The 20,125-nt window shown below is 35.2% G+C and overlaps 1 long non-coding RNA gene across 1 annotated transcript in view; it reads left to right on the top strand.

Moving 5' to 3' along the window:
* LOC139364403 (uncharacterized) overlaps positions 1-16,883 on the top strand; it is a 115,299-nt gene extending 98,416 nt beyond the window's left edge. The window contains exon 7 of the long non-coding RNA XR_011626259.1: positions 16,712-16,883. This is a non-coding gene — a long non-coding RNA (uncharacterized lncRNA). The remainder of the gene's footprint in view (positions 1-16,711) is intronic.
* The last annotated feature ends 3,242 nt before the right edge of the window (positions 16,884-20,125 follow it).

Below are 20,125 nucleotides of genomic sequence, written 5' to 3'. Positions count from 1 at the left end.
CAGTGTTTCTTAACCCTCTGTGATCATAGAACTTTGTTCTCTTTTTAACAAAAATGCACGTGTGCACATGAAGCAATTATCTGAATGAAATTTTAGGAGACTCTTGGGCATATGTTCTATCCATGAACATTTCAAGATAGGAAGTTTCTTATACCTTGGTAAACATCAGTGGCTTCAGAAAGCAAAACAATTGGCCTTTTGTGAGCTTTCAGATAACGAAAGAATTGAATTGGCCTTGGGAAGAAAAAAATAATGCATGTTCTATTTAGTGACTTGAATTTTAAGTAGTAAAATTACATTGAATTTTACTACCTACCCCAGTTTTTCAGGATTTTCAAAACAGCAAAAGACAGACCCAGTGATTTTTCAAGACCACTGAAAAAAGAGTGGTGTTGGAAAAAATTATCCAACACTTGGAAATAAAGCCAAAGTACAAATGCATGTCCTTTTGATGTTCAATGGCATGTGGGGGCATTATTTTACAATCCTTTCCCTAAGGATTATTTCACTAGTAGCAGAATACACCTGAGTTTGACTGATTATTTCCACTTGATTAAAACCCACACACTGTGAAATTACATGTTAATTTGTGGATTTCTGCCTGGTAAAAAGATTAATTCTGTTATTATTTTGTCACCCTGTGAGACACTATATAGTTTTATATCTGTTAGCAAATTCATTTCAGCATTTTTGAACTAACTCTATTTATATGGTTTGGCTGTATCCCCACCTAAATCTCATCTTGAATTATAATCCCCATAATCCCTGCATGTCAAGGGAGAGATCAGGTGGAGGTAATTGAATCATGGGCATGGTTTCCTCCATGTTGTTCTCATAACAAGTGAGTTCTCAGGAGATCTGATGTTATTATAAGTATTTGGTAGTTTCTCCCGCATTCGTTGTCCTTCTGGCCACCTTGTGAAGGAGGTGCCTTGCTTGCCCTTTGCCTTCCACCATGATTGTAAGTTTCCTGAGGCCTTCCCAGCCACGCTGAACTGTGAGTCGATTAAATCTCTTTTCTTTATAAATTACCCAGTCTTGGGCAGTTCTTTGTAGCAGTGTGAAAACAGACAATACCTCCATCAATCTTCATTCCTTAAACTGTTCTTTGAATCAGTTTTACCATCCTACTGATCCCTTATTAATTAATGAGTTGAATAAAGTACTTGACATATGCTCTATCTCTATTTAGCCATGTCATATTTCTAACTTTATGAACGTTGTTATTTGACAGTGGCAATGGCATTGCATCATAATAGTTTTCAGAATGCATTGCTGTCTGGAAGGCACAGGCCACACATCTCAGGCACAGTAATCCCTTCCTTATCAGAAGGGCTCTCAACATGGTCCTGAACATTGATACAGGTAACTATGCAGGAGCAGAAGCAAGCTCACTTTCCAAGCCTGGGCTTGCAGTAAGTGATTGACGAGCCTGCTTAAGAGGAAGTTGGGAACACCTTGAAAAGATAGGGGATAGTAACAGGACAGAATCAGAATTCAGAAAGGTCTTGGAAAACTGAGCATTGGGTTGAAATAAACCACATGTAGCATAAGAAAGAAAAACTGTGTTTGAGCAATCATAGTTGCAATTATTTGAATACTTTGCCTTTATGTTCCCACATAAGGAAATTCATCTCAAGTTAATAATAAAAAATGTGGAGAGTTTTGCACAAAAACGTTAATTGCTATGTTGTTAAGAATAATAAAAAATTGGAAGCAATCAAAATGTCAACAGTATGGGAATGATTAAGTAGCTTATAGTACATTTTGTTCATAGATTTTTCACTTGCACATTAAAATGAGTGTTTATTATGAAATATAGCACTTAGTAGAAAAGTGCACGCTACATAAATGTGCAAGCTTATTGAATTATGATAAAATTAACAGCCAAATTACCATCACTCACACCAAAAAGTATAGCATTATCATTACATTAGTTCCCTTCATGTGCTTCTTCCACACCAAAAACCTCTTCTTAACCCCTAAAGTAATTATTATCTTGGCTTTAATGATAATCGTTTTTTAAAAAATGTTTGTAATAGTTTTACCACCTAACTATGTATCTCTGCGCTATAGCTTTGCCTTTTAAACTTTATGTAAATGGAATTGTTGTGTTTGTCTTTTTTTACTCAACATGATTTAAACTGTATGTTTAACATTTGAAAAAATGTCAAACTATTTTTCAAAATGACAGTACCATTTTACATTCCCACCAGCAATGTGTTATGGTTCCAATTTCTCCACATTCTTGCCAACATCTGTTATTATCCATCTTTTTTATTATAGTCATGCTGGTAGGTGTGGTAGGTGTGAAGTGGTATCTGAAGGTTGTTTTTTGTTTTTGACTTTCTTATTCCTAATGATTAGTGATGTTGAGTATATTTCATATGCTTGTTGGCCATTTTTATATCTTCTTCAGAGAAAAGTTTACTTAAATTCTTTGTCTACTTTTTAAATGGGTTGCTTGTCTTTCTATTGTCGGGTGTAAGAGTTCTTTATATATTCTAAATATTAGTTCTTTATATACGATTTACAAATATTGAAATTTTCTCCACTGGATTGTCTTGGTACTTTTGTCAAAAATTGATATACCATAAATGTTAGGGTACATTTTTGTGTTCTCAATTCTATTCCACTGATCTGTATATTTATTTTAAAGCCAGTGGCACAGTTTTGTTTATTGTACCTTTGTAATAAGTTTTGAAATATGGAAGTATTAGTTTTACAAATTTGTTCTTTTAAGATTGTTTTGACTCTTCTGGGTCCCTTGAATTTTTATATGAGTTTTATATTAAGCTTGTCAATTTTGGGGGAAAAAAAGGCAGCTGGCATCCTGATAGAAATTGCGTTAGGTCTGTAGATCAATTTGTGGAGTTTTACCATCTCAACAATATTGTCTTTGAATCCATAAAAATGGGATAAATCCCATTTGGATAAGCCCTTTTATATGTTGCTAGATTCAATTTGCAAGTATTTTGTTGTAGAAGATTTTTGCATTGGTATACATGGGGGTATTGATCTATAATTTTCTCTTCTTGTGATATCTGTCTAGAGTAATTTGGGCCTCAGAAAATGAGAAGTGTTCCTTTTTCTTCTATTTTTTGGAAGAGCTTGAGAAGGATTGATGTCAATTCTTCTTTAACTTTTGTTAGCAATCACTGAACAAGCATCTGGTCTTTTCTTTATGGGAATTTTCTTTTTTCTTTTTCTGTTTTTTTTTTTTTTTTTTTTTTTTTTTTTTTTTTTTGAGACGGAGTCATGCTCTGTCGCCCAGGCTGGAGTGCAGTGGCCGGATCTCAGCTCACTGCAAGCTCCGCCTCCCAGGTTCACGCCATTCTCCTGCCTCAGCCTCCCAAGTAGCTGGGACTACAGGCGCCCGCCACTTCGCCCGGCTAGTTTTTTTGTATTTTTTAGTAGAGACGGGGTTTCACCGTGTTAGCCAGGATGGTCTCGATCTCCTGACCTCGTGATCCGCCCGTCTCGGCCTCCCAAAGTGCTGGGATTACAGGCTTGAGCCACCGCGCCCGGCCCTGTTTGTTTTTTTTTTTTTAAGCAATATCCCTGTCATGGCACTTTGTGGGAATTTTTAATATTGCTAATTCAATCTCTTTGCTTGTAATAAGTTTATTCACATTTTCTATTTACTTTTGAGTCAATATTGGAAGTTTTATCTTTCTGGAAATGTGTCAATTTCTTCTAAATGATCTAATTTGTTGTTACATAATTTTTCGTAGTATTTTCTTATAATCTTTTTGTTTCTATAAGATATGTAGTAATGTCCACTCTTTTTTCCTGATTTTAGTATTTTGAGTCTTCTTTCTTTTATTCTTGCTCAGTCTAGTTACAGGATAATCAGTTTTCCTAATCTTTTCCAAAAACCAATTTTGGTTTTATTGATTTTCTCTATTGTTTTTGTATTTTTAATTTCATTTATATCCATCATAATGTTTCTTATTTCTTTTCTTCTGCTAGTGAAGTATTTAATTCATTTACATGTAATTTAATTACCAATAAGGTATGATTTACATCTTCCATTTTTCTGTTTTCTATATTTCTTCTGAGTTTTTTCTTTTTGTTGTTGCTCTTGTTGTGCCTCTATTCTTCTGTTACTGCCTTCTTTTGTGTTGAGTAGAGATATTCTAGTGTCTCATTTTAATTCACTTGTTTTTTTTTTACTATATATTGTTTAAAAATTTTTTTTTAGTAGTTGCCCTGAGGAATTATAATTAATGTCTAAACTTGTAAAAATTTAGTTTAGATTATTACCAACTGAATTTTAATAGTATATTCAACTTTGCTCCTACACAGCTCTATTCTTTCCCACTCTTATGCTATTATTGCCATAAAATTACATTTTAATATATTATATGCCCATAAACACAAATTTATTATTTATTTATGCAGTTATCACTTAAGTTAGGGAGAAAAACAGAAGTGTTACAACCAAAAATATATTTGTGCAGTGTATTATATTTACCTATGTAGTTACCTCTACTGATGTTATCTATTGCTTCATAGTATTTCCTTATAGTTTTTAAGTTACTGCCCAGTAGTGTCCTTTTATTTCGTCCAGAAGAGCCTCCTTTAGTTTTTCTTGTGGAGAAGGTTTGCTAATGACCAGTTGTGTCAGCTTTTGTTTATCTGGGAATTTATTAATTTCTGTAAACTTTTAAAGATTAGTTTTGCTGGATATAAAATTTTGGGTTGCCAGACTCTTTTTTTCTTTCAGCACTTTAAATATATCATCTTACTGCTTTCTAGCCTCTGTGATTGCTAATGAGAAACTGGCTGTTAATCATATTGAGAATAACTTATGCATAAGTAGCTTCTCTCTGCTTTCAAAAATCTCTTCATCTTGATTTTTGACAGTTTGATTATGATATACATTGGTGTGGATCACTTAGAGTGTATCCTATTGGAGTATGTTGAGCTCCTTTCATGTCTAAATAAATGGTTTTTTTAAAATTAAATTTGTTAATTTTTGGCCATTTAAAAAAAAATATTCTTTCTGCCCATTTCTCATTCTCCTCTCCTTCTAGAATTCCATTATGCATATGTTGGCACAATTAATGATGTCCCATAGGTCTCTGAGGCTCTGGTTTTTTTTCTTTTTTCTTTCTGTCTCTTAAATTGGCTAATCTTAATTGATCTATCTTCAAGTTTGCTAATTCTTTCTTCTGCTTACTCAAATACATTGTTGAGTACCCATAGTAATTTTTTCGTTTCAGTTATTGTACTTTTCAACTCCAGAATTTATATTTGGTTTTTAAAAATCATTTCTATTTATTGATATTATGTAGTTGGTGAGACATTATTCTCATTGTTTCCTTTATTTCTTTAGATATAGTTTTCTCTAGTATTTTTTTCTGGTTGTTTTAATTCATAGTCTTTATTATTTTGCATAGTTTTTAGTTTCAGACAAAAGTTGAGTGGAAAGTACATATAGTTCACATATATAACTTCACATGCTTCCCCAGCTTTACCTATTATTAATGTCTTGTATTAGTGTGGTACATTTGTTACAATTGGTGAGGTAATATTGATACATTATTAATAACAAAAGTTCATGGTTTACATTAGGGTTTACTCTTTTTGTTGGACATGCATCCACAATTATAGTCTCCTGCAGAATAGTTTCACTGTCTGAAAATTCCCCTCCGATGCACTGATTCATTTCTCCCTTTCCCCAAACTTCTGACAACAACTGATCTTTTTACTGACTCCATAGTTTTGCCTTTTCCAGAATGTCATATAGTTGGAATCATACAATATGTAGTGTTTACAGCTTGGCTTCTTTCACTTAGCAGTATATACTTAAGATTCCCTCATGAGTTATCATAGATTGATAGCTCATTTGTTTTTGTTACTGAATAATATTTCATTGTAGGAATATGCCACAGTTTTATGTTTTTAAAACCCATTCACCTATTCTTGGTTGCTTCCAAGTTTTGTAAATTATGAATAAAGCTGCTGTAAACATTTGTGTGCAAGTTCTGTGTGAACATAGAATTTCAACTTCTTTGGGTCAATACAAAAGAACACAATTTCTGGATTATATGGTAAGAGTATGTTTAGTTTTGTGAGTAACTGCCAATCTGTCTTCCAAAGTGGCTGTGTCATTTTGCATTCCCACTAGCAATGAATTTTCCTATTGCTCCACATCCTCATCAGTATTTGGTATTGACAGTGTTCTGGATTTTGGTCGTTCTGATAGGTAGGTAGTGATAATTCATTGTTGCTTTAATTTATAATTCTCTAATGACATGTGATGTTGAACATCTTTTCATATGCCTATTTGTCACATGTATTTCTTCTTCAATGAAGTTTTAAATTAAAACCTCATTGCCTAGTTTTAAATTAGATAGTTACTATCTTATTGTTGAGTTTTAAGAGATTTTGCATATTTTGGATGCCAATTACATATCAGATATATATTTTGCAATTACTTTTCCAGTCTATGGCTTGTCTTTTTATTTTGTTAACAGTGTCAGTGTCACAGAGCAAAAGTTTTTAGTTTTAGTAGAGTCTAACAACAACTTTTTTCTTTCACTGGTCATACATTTGGTGTCCTCTAGTTTTTGAACATATTAAAAACAATTGACTTAAAGTCTTTGTTTAGTAAGTCCAACATCTTGGCTTCCTCAGGAATAATTTGTATTGACTGTTTTTCTTCTATGTGTGGCTCATACTTTCTTGTTTCTTTGCATGTCTCATCATTTTTTGTTGTTGAAACTGGAAATTTGCGATAATTTAAAGTGGCTACTCTAGAAAATAGATTCTCCCTCTCTTTAGGGTTTGTTGTCATTGCTCTTTGTTATTGTTGTTTTTGTTGCTGCTTGTGTTCTTAGTGACTTACCTAAACTAACTCTGTACCATACGTATTCTTTGCCATGTATGACCCTTGAAGTTTCTGGTTGGTTAATTTAGTGATCAGGTATTGATTGGACAGAGATTTCACTAAAATCCTGGAACCAGAATGTCTCCCTGTCTTTGACAAGGACTCTGACTCTGTGTGCATGTCAGGTCATGCCTTTGATATACATCCATTTCCTTTATCACTCTGTCTTAGCATTCTCTCCCTACTTATGCAGAGCCTCATGGTCAGCCAGGTGAGACAGCTTAAGGCCTTCTTAGATTTTTCCCTACACATGTGTGTGACCTTCTAGATTCCTATGAATATTTCGAATTTTTCACAGCCTCTGAAAAACATCTAACTCCCCAGGTTTTTCTTTCAAAGTTTTTGGTCAACTTGTATGGACCAATTGTTATTGCCATAGTAATGGCGAAAAATCGCCGTTAATTATTTTTTCTTTTTGACAAATACCCCTGGGCAAAAGCCTGTTCACACTGGGTAATCTCCGAGTCTAGTCAATTAAAGACAAGCCTTGTGTGTACGGTCTTCTAGGGAACTAACGGACAAGTCAAACAGTGACAAGTCAAACAAGTCGAACAGTGACAGTTCTCTGAGAGTGAGGCTTTGAAAGAGCTCCAACCCTGTCTGGCACCTTTAATGGCGTTGTATTGTGGCAGTTGATTTTTCAGGGTACCATGGAGTTGAGAAGAAGGTAATGGAAATAAGGCAAGTTAAAATGTCACAACACCCATTCTTCTTACCATTTTTTTTTTTGAATAAACAACCCCCTTGTTTCAAGCTTTAGATTAATTTATAGGGTTTTGTAAAAGTTAGTTTTGGCTATTTTTGCCAATGTTCTCAGCGATTTTATGGAGAGGATTTTCAGAGGTTCTCAGTTCACCATTCCATTTGTGTCTTAATATGGTTTTAAGAGTCATTGATGTTATTGGTTGGTAGCAATCTCAATATTCTTGGCCAATGAATGATCCTCCTTTATGTGGGAACCTTCCCCTATCCTGCAACTAAGCACCTAGTTATGCACAAAAATTCATCCTGTCTGACCAATCATATTAATTGAATCCATGCAGACAGTGAATGAGGTAGTGGATATCCTATCCAGGTAATTCCCAATTCATAACCTTAATAACACTGACAATGTTGTATGGCTCCTTAAAAAACTGGCACAAACAATACCATGTTCATATTGCTTCATCATAAAGGTAATGGTACATGTTACTGAGACTGTATCTGAGCATGGGATTACTTGGGAACTTCCCAGTTTTCTCCTAAATTCTAGATCGTATGAGCTGATGAAGCAGTTTCATCATGCTGATCATTCAATACTCACTGCAAGCCACCTGACTGCCATAAAAAGAGAAATAATATGGGTGTTAGAGGTACCTTTGCCCCTATTCTTCAATCTTTGATAATATGTACCCAGCCCTTCTCTTCTGTAGGAATTCTGTAATGAGAGCTTAAGTCCCTGGGGAAGCTGGTGAACAATCTAGTTTTGGGACATCTAGCTTTTCTTAGGATTCATGTCAATGGATTATACACTGGTGTCTGCCACTTGCAAGCCCCTTTGAACCCTAATGTCCTAATTTGTAAAACATGGAGAATAAAACCCATCACATGGCTTGTAGTGAAGATTAAGTGGGTAATATTTGTAAAAGATATGAAAGCTATTCTAACATAAGGGCTTAAAATGATGACCTAAAAATCCGTAAATCTGGGTCCCAAGACAATATTGCTGCCAGAAGTCACCAACTTCTACCATGCCTGGTGCATACCTCACAACATTCTGATTTAATTGGCCCTGGATGTGTCCTGAGAATCTGGGATTTTTGAACAGCTCCCCAGGTGATTCTATCATGTAGTTAGGGTAGCTTTACCCTGTTAAGAATAGTTAAAAGAGAAGAAAACTTCAAAATGATAGCTTTCAGATCTCTGTTTATCTCCATGGCTGCAATAGACAGCTTGGGTTTTGCTTCCAGAAGGCTTAAAAAAAGAAACAAAAATCAGTGAATGTGTGAAAATGGTTCTTGAAATAACTCTTAGAGATGCTTGAATCAACGCAAGGGAGAACATAGATGAAAAGACCAGCATGATCCTTCCACTGTTCTGGATTTTCTCTGCTGAAAACTAAATCACCATCTAACCTAGATAAAGCTTTTTTTTTTTTTCCTTTAATTCCTTTTCGGGGTTATATTTCCTATAGCAATTTCTCTCACTGTTGTTAAATACATCAGCAATAACAAACGTGTGAACATGTTTCACTAATGCAAAAGAGGAGTATGTTTGTGGCGATTACTGAAGACAATATATGTCCTACACATGGACGATGCAGCCACCTGTACCTCCCCTGTCCCCCAATGAATCTAAGATATTTCTTTATTCCCTTCTCCCTTTGACTCCCTCTGATTCATCTCTGCAGTGTCCTGACCTAACAGTGTAACCTTATAACTGGTAAAGTGAATTTCAGACTAGACAATTCTTCCTCATTATTTTCTTTCTTTCTATTCAGAAAAAAAATATGGAAGCCATGAAGCTTGGGTTCAAACTATTCAAGGATGGATGGATGGATTCCACCTAGGATAATCTCATTCTAAAAATTAAAAAACCCATATACATTTTTCCCCACACCTGTTGTCAGTAAGGAGAAATTAAGCGTCTTCTCCAACACTTGGATATAAACTAGTGAAAGCTACACATACCAATTATAATTAGGTATCTGAGGCATCAAGTCTGAGGGATTGCCTGTGACCATATAATTGGAATTTGGGATACACCACAACTCTAATCAGGTTAATTCTAGAATAATCTCAAGGAGGGAGGGCTTGAAAATGATTGTATTTAATTTAAAGGTTCATAAATACCACATTTTTATTTTCAAGTCTATTTCTTAGAGAATTAAAATCATCTGCTTTGTCCCATTCAGTTCCCTTTTTTGAATTGTTTTTTGCCTGATAGTGTATTGTTGGCCTTATCTTTTATTTTGCTGTATTTAATTTTTGGTTTATACTTGCTTGTAATAGCTTTCCCGATTGATTTATTCCAAAATTTCTTTTTTTTTTTTTTTTTTTTTTGAGACGGAGTCTAGCTCTGTCGCCCAGGCTGGAGTGCAGTGGCCAGATCTCAGCTCACTGCAAGCTCCGCCTCCTGGGTTTACGCCATTCTCCTGGCTCAGCCTCCCGAGTAGCTGGGACTACAGGCGCCTGCCACCTCGCCCGGCTAGGTTTTTTTTTTTTGTATTTTTTAGTAGAGACGGGGTTTCACCGTGTTAACCAGGATGGTCTCGATCTGCTGACCTTGTGATCCGCCCGTCTCGGCCTCCCAAAGTGCTGGGATTACAGGCTTGAGCCACCGCGCCCGGCTTCAAAATTTCTATACTTTAAAAAAATCCTTTTAAAAGAAGTGAAAATTAGTAATTTCTTTTTTTTTTTTTTTTTTTTAACTTTGCTTCCAACCTCCCTATATTCTCCCTCATCCTGCTCCCTGCTCCTTCCCACTCAAAAATACCTGGGAGTATGACTGGAGTTGCATTAAATTGATAGATTTATCTTTTTAAAAGAACAAAAATATTGCTGAGGTCAAGCATGTACCAGCCTTCACTGCTAAAGACAGGGGGCATGGTGGTTTTTCACACCTTATATTTACACCATTGCCCCAGGTTATGGGGATGACTGAACACCAACACCAGACAGATGAGGTTGACAGTGATTTATTAATCACCCATACTCGCAGCACAGGGGGCCGGGGGAAGGCGCCACAGGCAACTCAGGACCACATAGGTGATTGGCTTAGGAAGAGGGTGAACAAGCAGAGGCTGCAGGAGGCAGGGGCTGCAGGAGGTAGGCTTTGTAGTATCAGGAGAGCCTAGTGCTCTCTGGTTCCCGGGGGAGGATGTGATTGCTTTGTTGAAAATTCCGCAGGCTGTCAGGGAACCAAAACCTGCCTCTCAGGTATAAGCAGGAACTGCGCCTGGTCCTCCTAAAAAGGAGGGCTGTTTGGCTAGGTGACCTTATCTATGGGAGCAAAATGGGGAGGAGAACTTGTGGTGAGGCCACTTGAGGCTCTCCCAGTTTTCCCCAGGTGTGAAGGCAGTACATAATATTGGACCTTAATTTTGAGCTGTGTACACTGACGCTGGTCATTTGCATCTTTTTCACAAAATTCCCTAATGCTGCAGTTTCTTTGTCCTTGTTGCAGAAGCCTCATACGAGTGCACATGGAAGCTATGTGCTGCACTGGACACCAGGTGCAGGCTTTGCTCAACGCTCCAGTGCTGGTTAATGCCCCCGTGGAATTCTGAATGTGACTCCAGGCCAAGTTATAGACTAAAAGGAGTACAGCATATGGAAATGAGACCGTAGTCTCATTTGTCTTAGATACTCTCATTGTATGGGAAGAATGTAGTTTGACCCATCCCTCATTTTCCTTTCCCAGAAAAATGACTCAGGGAAGACATGGGCAAGAATCCGATCTTTTTACCCTACTGCTTTCTACTCGAAAGTAAAAAGGAAGAGGACTCTGTTTCTTCTTCCTGCCTCTTCTACATTCTAGTGGGTATCTTTAAAAGTATAAAATCAGACCAATTAGGTTAATAAAATTTACAAATTTTAAATTTTAGAAAATTATATCTCATGACAAACCCAGGCTTTTCAAAACCTTTATATTGTTAAAGACTCAAAAATCCTATTCTGAATCCTATTCTGTAAACTGCATATTTATTCCTCCTTCTTCTTTGTGCCACAATTCCAAACCACCACAGGAGAAAAGGAGGAAGTCACGTAAAAGGAAACACAACAGGGATAAGCATATTAACACATTTAAATATTGATATGTATAATATACTCGTATGTATGAGCAGAAATTCCAAAAGAATATAGACCAAATTGTTAACAGTGCTTGTATCTGTGGAAAAGAAACAGAAGGGGATGGAGGAACATTCATTTTTAACTGTATCTAGCATTATGTTATCTGGATATTTTAAAAACAGTGCTCACTTCTTCTATGTAAATAATCATCTAAAATATAAACATTTAGCTTGAATTTTTATGATGTTCTTTGATTTCTGTCTTGAATCCATCCTTGCTCCTTCCTTTGGTTCATGACTATAGTTTTATGGTTTCCTTTGATTTGCCTTTGGTTCACGGTATTTATTTTTATTGCTCCTGTTCAGTGATTACGTGCCATGAATTCTGTAAGTGATTGAAGTGGAATCACATTATTTGGGTATTTAACTTAGGCAAATTCAACTATGAGTCTGGAAAGAGAGAGCGAGAGAGAATGAATTCTTTTATTTTCTTACTTGCCTTCCTAAGAACTTTTCCTTAATCCCCCAAAAGCAAAGAAAGCTATCATGTGAAACATACAAAACAATGAAATTTAAAAATCACGTTTTTGGCTGGGCGCAGTGGCTCATGCTTGTAATCCCAACACTTTGGTAGGCTGAGGCAGGTGAATCATGAGGTTAGGAGTTTGAGTCCAGCCTGGCCAACACAGTGAAACTCCGTCTCTACCACAAATACAAAAATTAGCTGGGTGTGGTGACAGGTGCCTGTAATCCTAGCTACTCGGGAGGCTGAGGCAGGAGAATCGCTTGAACCCGGGAGACGGAGGTTGCAGTAAGCCGAGATCGCACCATTGCACTCCAGCCTGGGTGACAGAGCTAGACTCCATCTCAAAAAAAAAAAAAAAAAAAAAAAAAATCACGTTTTTGAACTTTAGGTACTTAAGTTGTGGTAATTTAAGCTGACTTACTATTTTTTTTCCAGGGCAAATTTAACTATACACTTTTCCTTTTTTAACCTTTTGCACTGATTTCAGATGCTCACTGCAGCATCTGAGGCAATTTCTTATTATCCTGAAGGCTTCAAAAGCTCTTTTAAAAACCTGTTTCTCTCATTTTTCAAGCCAAGGCTGAGATGTAATCTTTCCTACCTCATGTATGTGAGGCACACATTTAGAAAACAAAGGAATGACGGGGCTGGATTCAGAGGGCCTGGCAGAAGATGTATTGGACCTTTGCATATCCGCCTCTGTGTGTCTGGACAAAGATGCTCCCTTTTCAAGGGAACATGAGACACACGGTCTTCACTAAGGCTCCCCAGTGTCCTCAGGAAAATAGTAATTGTGCTGACCTGTCTGCCCCGCTAACATCTATTTACTTCAGATCTAGCATGAAAATATTGTATTATAGTTTACTACATAGATTCATGCCTCAGCCTTTTTGAGAGCAGAGAGTTAATATTTTATGTATTATCTTTAAATTCAATTCCAAACAGTGCTTTGAATGTTAGGGGACTGGAAGAATATTTCTGGATAAGAGAGTTATATACTGAATAAATGAGGAAGTAAATTAATGACAGGAAACGAATGACACTCTTTTATCAAGTCTAAGTTGCAAATATTTTCACATTCTGAATTCTTGGAAATCAGGATGCATTTCAGAATCAATGACATGTCATGGTTTATTTAGAAATTTTTCTTATTTCTTAATGGCCTATAAAACAATGATGCAACTTATAATTGAAGACATCTTAGATTTGGTAAAATACTACACACTTTGGTGTGTGATAATCATTCTTAAATTAGTTCTTTTAGATAAATATCATGTTTAACATGGGCATGTATCCCATTTTCGTCTCAAATAAGCAGCTAATTACAAGCATATTCACTCAGCGAAGAACTGATTTTCAATTTAGACCTGCATTTCTGAAAGTTGTAGATTTTCTCTTGTGTGGGATTACAGCATTCTCTTTTTTCTAAAATAAATTTTTTTTCTGTTTTTAAAATTAATACATTTTTTGTTGCTCAAAACAAGACTAAGAACAAAACAAAAAAGTCTAAAGTTGGAAACACAAGCCTCACCATTTTATCTTCTTCCAGATACCTGTGTGTATATGTATTATGCATGTCTGATATTTAAAAAATAAGATTATATTGTGCATGCTATTGTGCCATACAGAGGTATATAGTGTATTGTTTTTATAATAGTAAAAATAGCAATGAGCTGTTATCCATCAATAGAGTGATTACATCAATTATGATACAGTGGAAACTAAGGGGGCCATTAAGAGTGATGACTTAGAGCAGCATTGAGCACATGATGTTTCAGGCATTACACTAAGTGATTTATATGTATCACTTCTTTCAATTCTTAGAGCAATTTTATTTTATTTCCATTTTTTGGATGGGGACCTGGACCCTTTCTTCTGTATCAGTAATTCTCAGTGAGGGTGATTGGCAAAAAGTAACCTGGGATGTGAATTGCACTTATTTATCCGAGGCAGAGCAGGGAGCAACGAGGCCAGAGAAGTGCTACAAAGAAGAATCAGACTTCACAAGATGAGGGAGGTTGTTTTTCTCAAAACAAAGAGATGAAAGTGTACGCATAAGCAAGGTTACAACTGGCAAATGGAAATTAATTACGTGAATGCTGAGTTCCTTTTATGTTGCAGTTAAAAACAAACATCTCTTCTACCTTCTTCTTAACTATCTGATTATTTGAGTTCAAAATTTGAAGGCAGACAAACCTGAGTTCAAACCCAAGCTTGGCTTGCTGTTCATCTCCTTGGGACCTCGGCAAAGTCATACCAATTTGTAATTTTGCATTTATGAATTGAAGATGTGTTTCCTGGGTGATACTAAAAGGGTGACATGATTTCTCATGCAGTGTCCCGTTCAATGCCCATCCCAAAATGGTTCCTCTAATACTGATTTTTAATTAAAAAATTTCCAAAGCATACACATATTCATAGCAGCATTGTTCACAGGATCCAAAAGGTAGAAGCAATCCAAGTGTTCAGAGATGACTGAACTGAGAAAGAAAATATTATATAGACAGATGATGGAATATGAGTCATGAAAAGGAAGGAAATTCTGACCCAGGCTACACCATAAACACCTTGAGTACACTATGCTAAGTGCAATAAGCCAGGCACAGAAGACAAATGCTGTATGATTTCACTTACACGAGGTACCTAGAGTAGTCAAATTCATAGAGACAGAAAGTGGAATGGCGGTTGCCAGATGCTTGGGAGAGGGAGGAATAGGGAATTATTTAATGGATGTGAAGTTTCAGTTTTGCAAGATGGAAAGAGTTCTGGAGATTGGTTACACAACAATGTAAATGTATTTAACTGTACGAACTATACACTTAAAATGGTTAAGATGGTCAATTTTTTGTTATGTGTATTTTACCACAATTAAAAGGAAAAAATTACAAAACAGTTGAGACTTATTATATACCTTAAAAAACTATTTTATTATGTGTATGTTAATGAGATAAACCATAGTAGGTACATCTCTCTTTTTTTTCTTTTTTGCCTTTTATGCATCACAAATTGAAAAAGGCATGATGTCTCCCACTACTATTGTGGCTTTATCAATTTCTATTTATATTCCTAGTATTTTATGTTATATAGTTCAACACCATTTTATTTTGTCCGTAGAGGTGTATAACTGTCTTCTCTTTGTTGTGTTTGTATCTTTGACACTGCCACCTGTCAAATGTTTTTGTGCTTGCCTGCTATATCTTTGCCTGCTGTTTTCCTTTTATTTCTATGGTTTTGCTTTAACATACCTTTTAAAAAATATATAGGTCAAATTTGTTTTCTTGCCCACACAGAGAGTTTTGTCATCTGATAGTTTTCATACTTACATGTGTATTTTCAGAATTGATGTGTTTTGTCCTTTTTAATACTTACTGGTTTAGATGCTTAATTACTCTTTTGTCTCTGCCCTCTTGCTAATGGGTTAGGTTATTTTTTCTTTCAACACTTTAATGATTTTGAAAAATTGCATCTCATGTTTATTTTCTAAGTGGTTACTAAAACATAGCCATTATTCCATTAGGGGTTGTGAACTGCTGAAATTCTTTCTTTATTAGTTAAAATAATTCTATAAAGGAAATTTTCTCTTATCAAGTATTTGTTCTGAGGCAAAGTTTGTATAACAAAGGATGAATGCTTGTATCTTTCCCTGACTCACCCATTTTCATAATAATGAGTTAGTTCCCTAGCAGCCTCCAAAGATGAACAAGACCTTTTTAAGAGTCTCATGATCTACTGACTGAGTTAGCCTGGCCCAATACCTTTCTAAAGTGTTATTATGAACAGATGGATTTAAATCTATTTGGTGTCTTTCAGTCTATTGCAGTTATTATTTATATGTTGCTCAAATTTTCCCATCTTTGGTAAGAGGCACTTCAAATTGGCTTCTGAGGTTTTCTAATATGATCTTGTTTTCTGGGATTGTTTGGAGAGTGGCAGATAAGAAGTTGAAGAGATAGGAAGGGGGGAAAGATCATTGTGTCATGGCTAATTGTTTCGATATCATCCTGAGGGCAATGGGAAGCCACAGAAGAGATTTAAGCAAGGGGTGACTTGCAGAAGAACCAGAGTGGAATTGTAGATGGATTTTGCAGAAATCCATCACCAAAATAGAGTCTAGGACCCATTATCAGATCCCACAAACCTGTGCAGTTTGGACAAAGAATACATTTTTATTAACTTTCTAAGTATCTCCTAACAAAATGGAAACTTGAAAGGTACACAAGTTCTTTTACCAACCGTTATCTAGGGCAGTGCCACTCAAAGTGGGGTCTGTGAACCAGAATGTCTCTGTGAACTACATGTCACTGATGTGCCCTGTGATAAATTTAGAAATTGCGAGTGTTAGAACTTTTATAGAATCTGACACAATGAATAATTTTATGTCTATTTCAACTAAAATTTTTAAAAGGTTTATTTCATACTTTTAAATTTCATTTTTCTAATAATTTACTTTTGTTATATTTTTTCAAAATAATTGGTCAGTGATTAATGAGGGGGGAAATTCTGCTTTCTTCTACAGACTTTGAGAAGCACTGGTGTAGAAGACATTCTAATATCTCCTGACTGCACCAAATTGGGAGCCTATAGTTAATTGTGTAGTTAATTGTATTCCAAAATATTCATTTGGAAGTCATTTGGTAAGAAATTCACATATAAAAAAAGGTTATGCTAGCAAATAACAGATGAAATGTAAAAGCAATTATCTTTGCAGCATAGCATGCATTTATAGTCATTGTTAAGTAATTCTGTGTCTTAGATTACAAACTTGAAATTGCAGAAGAGCAAAATGCCACATATGTGATGCCCGGATAGTATCCATTCCACAAACACAATTCAACCTGCTCGTTTTTATACACACACATGGAAAATGTATTCCACTAGCACAAATTATGTATACAGATGAAAATGTGTATTCACTCTTCTTAATAGCCCTTATAAATCTGACACACCCCTGCCTGAAATATTTCCAAGAAATGCATGTGGTAGAAAACATAATTAATCGGGGTCCATTTTTGTCAACCTCCAGGAATCAGGGCAAAGCCAAGTCATTGATTTTGCTGCATTTGAAAGGCTGTTGTTTGGTATGTCAGCCTTGTTAGTATAGTTGAAAGTACCTATTAACAGGCTAGAAGCTTGGCTGGCTCTAGAAAAAAAATTAGAAGATTTAGTAGTGCTGGTATAGAGTTGTCAGACTGCCTGTGATGAAAAAACTCACTTTGGGGAACCGCCATTTAAGTTTGTCCCAATTTCTCCTCTGAAAATATGTTCAACAACACACAGATGGTGAAGACTCAGGGAAAAGTGTGCCCATGACACATTCTGATTTCCTTATCCACCAGAGAAAGAAAATGCACTGGAGAGATTTTACTCTCCAAAAAGTTAAATTTCATATAATTATTTGAAGACTATATATATTAATGGAATTAAATATGGTAATTTTTCCAAAGTTTACAGGATACTATAGTGTTCTTGGGAAAAACATACCACATCACTCCTTCAGCAGGAGATGAAGTCTCTTATCTTCATAGAGAGCTCAGAAAGCATATATTAGTAGGACACTGGATCCACTGGTCTAAGCCATATGCTATCCTCTATTTAGAAAGACTACAGGATACTACAATGTTCTTGGGAAAAACACAGCACATCACTCCTTCAGCAGGAGATGAAGTGTCTTATCTTCATAGAGAGCTCAGAAAACATCTATTAGAAGGACACTGGATCCACTGGTCTAAGCCATATGCTATCCTCTATTTAGAAAGACTACATGATAAATCAATGTACACACTCATTATATCATGATAAAAACTCAGTGAAGTGGCTTTATCATGCATAAGTCAAACCACCAATTGCATGATTCTTTTCTTTTCCCTTTTCAATCACCTATTATATGATGATAGTACTGCCTGTTCCACATGCATTATCTCATTAAATTACACAATGACCTACAGTTTCAAACTGGATCCTTTCTGTAACAAATATCAGATACTCAACTGGCTTACAAAATAAGGAATTTTATTGGTTTTCTTATTAGGAATCCTGAGGTCGACTGGGTTTTAGGATTGGTATGAACAAACCTCCACTTACCTCTGTCTTAGCATTTCTTGTCTTTAACCAAAGGTTGAATTTCCTCATTGTCTCAAGACAGCTATTAAAATGCATAAGGTGCCTTGGCTTCTTTAAGCAGACACAGAAGGATGACCCTCTCATCCCTTTCAAGAATGAGGAATTTTCCTAAAATATTGTTGGCTAGAATTGAATTACTCACTCCATTTTTGAGCAAATAATTGGAGAAAGGGATGGAGTGACTATAAAAATGTCTTTGAAAAGAATAATTTTAAAATGCTTTCTGGGTTCAAAGATTACATTAAATAAATACAGTTTATGATAAGAAACACACAGACACATATTCATACACATATCAGCCAAAGAATACTTACCTTTGCTGTATTCTCTTCCCTTCCTTTTTATTCTGTTGTAACCAAATTAGTTTTAGATGAATTCTGGTTACACACATTCTGGTTTAATAACTCCCATTTTTAAATGCAGCTTTTCTTTGTAGACTAAATACTGAAAACATCTGAAAGTCGGTATGCTAAACATCCGGAAACAGATTGATATTTGAGATATTGAATAGTTTTAACTGAAACCACAGGAGTGAATTATTCATCAAAAGTGCATAAAGATAATAAACAAGCTTTTAAAACTGTAAAAATATATACAACTATTAAATTTGAAAATATAAAATTTTTAAAAAGAATCAAAATCAATAACTTCTCAAAACAGAAAGCACCATGCCTAGATGGATTCACTGGTGAATTCTACCAAACATTTAAGGAATGAATGATACCAATTATCTATAATCTGTTTCAGAGGATAGAAACAGAGGGAATACTTTCTAAGTCATTCTATGAGGTAGGCATTATCCGAATGGCAAAACCAGACAAAGATATTACAAGAAAAACAAAAATCGATAGACCAATATTTCTCATGAAGGTATTTGCAAAAATCCTTCATAAAATATCATTTGAATTCAACAACACATGAGATGAGTTTTACATCATGACCAAGTGAGATTTATTGCAGGTATATAGGCTGGTTCAACTTTCAAAAATTATTTAATGTAATCCATCATATCAACAGGCTAAAAATGAAAAATCACATAATCATATTATTCGATGTGGAAAAAGCATTTGACCAAATCCAACACCAATTCATGATTTAAAAAAATACCTTTTGATAAACTAGAAATAAAGGGAAATCTCCTGAACTTGAAAAAGAATTTCTACGAAACCCACGAGTAACTAATGACAAGAAACTCAAAGCTTGCCTGCTAAGATCAAGAAAAATGCAAATATGTCTCCTCTCACCTCTGCTTTCAACATTGTACTGGAAGTATTAGCTAATGCAATAAAACAAGGAAATGGAATAAAAGACCTATAAACTGGGAAACAAAAAGACAATTGGCAGAAAAGCAGAAAACTGTCTTTTCTGCAGGAAATTATCTTTTCCACATAGAAGACATGATCATCTATGTGGAAAATCCAAAAGAATTGTCCAAAACACCTCTTAAAACTAGTAAGTGATTATAGCAAGCTTGAAGGATACAACGTTTATATACGAAAGTTTATCACTTTGCTATACCCCAGGAATAAGCAAATGGAATTTAAAATTTTAAAAATAATTCCATTCATTTTAACACTTCCAAAAAAGAAATATCTAGGCATAAATCTTAAAACATGTACCATATCTATATGGTAAAACTACAAAATTCTGATGGACAAAGTCAAAGAACTAAATAATAGAGAGATATTTTATGCTCATAGTTAATGGATAGTAAAATTCAGTATTATGAAGATATCACTTCTTTCCAACTTGATCTATAGAGCCAATATACTCCCCATGAAAATCCCAGAAAGTTATTGTGTGGATATTG

The sequence above is a fragment of the Macaca nemestrina genome, chromosome 7 (assembly GCF_043159975.1).
Source record: "Macaca nemestrina isolate mMacNem1 chromosome 7, mMacNem.hap1, whole genome shotgun sequence".
NCBI lineage: Eukaryota > Metazoa > Chordata > Mammalia > Primates > Cercopithecidae > Macaca > Macaca nemestrina.
This window is presented reverse-complemented; position numbering and strand designations above follow the sequence as displayed.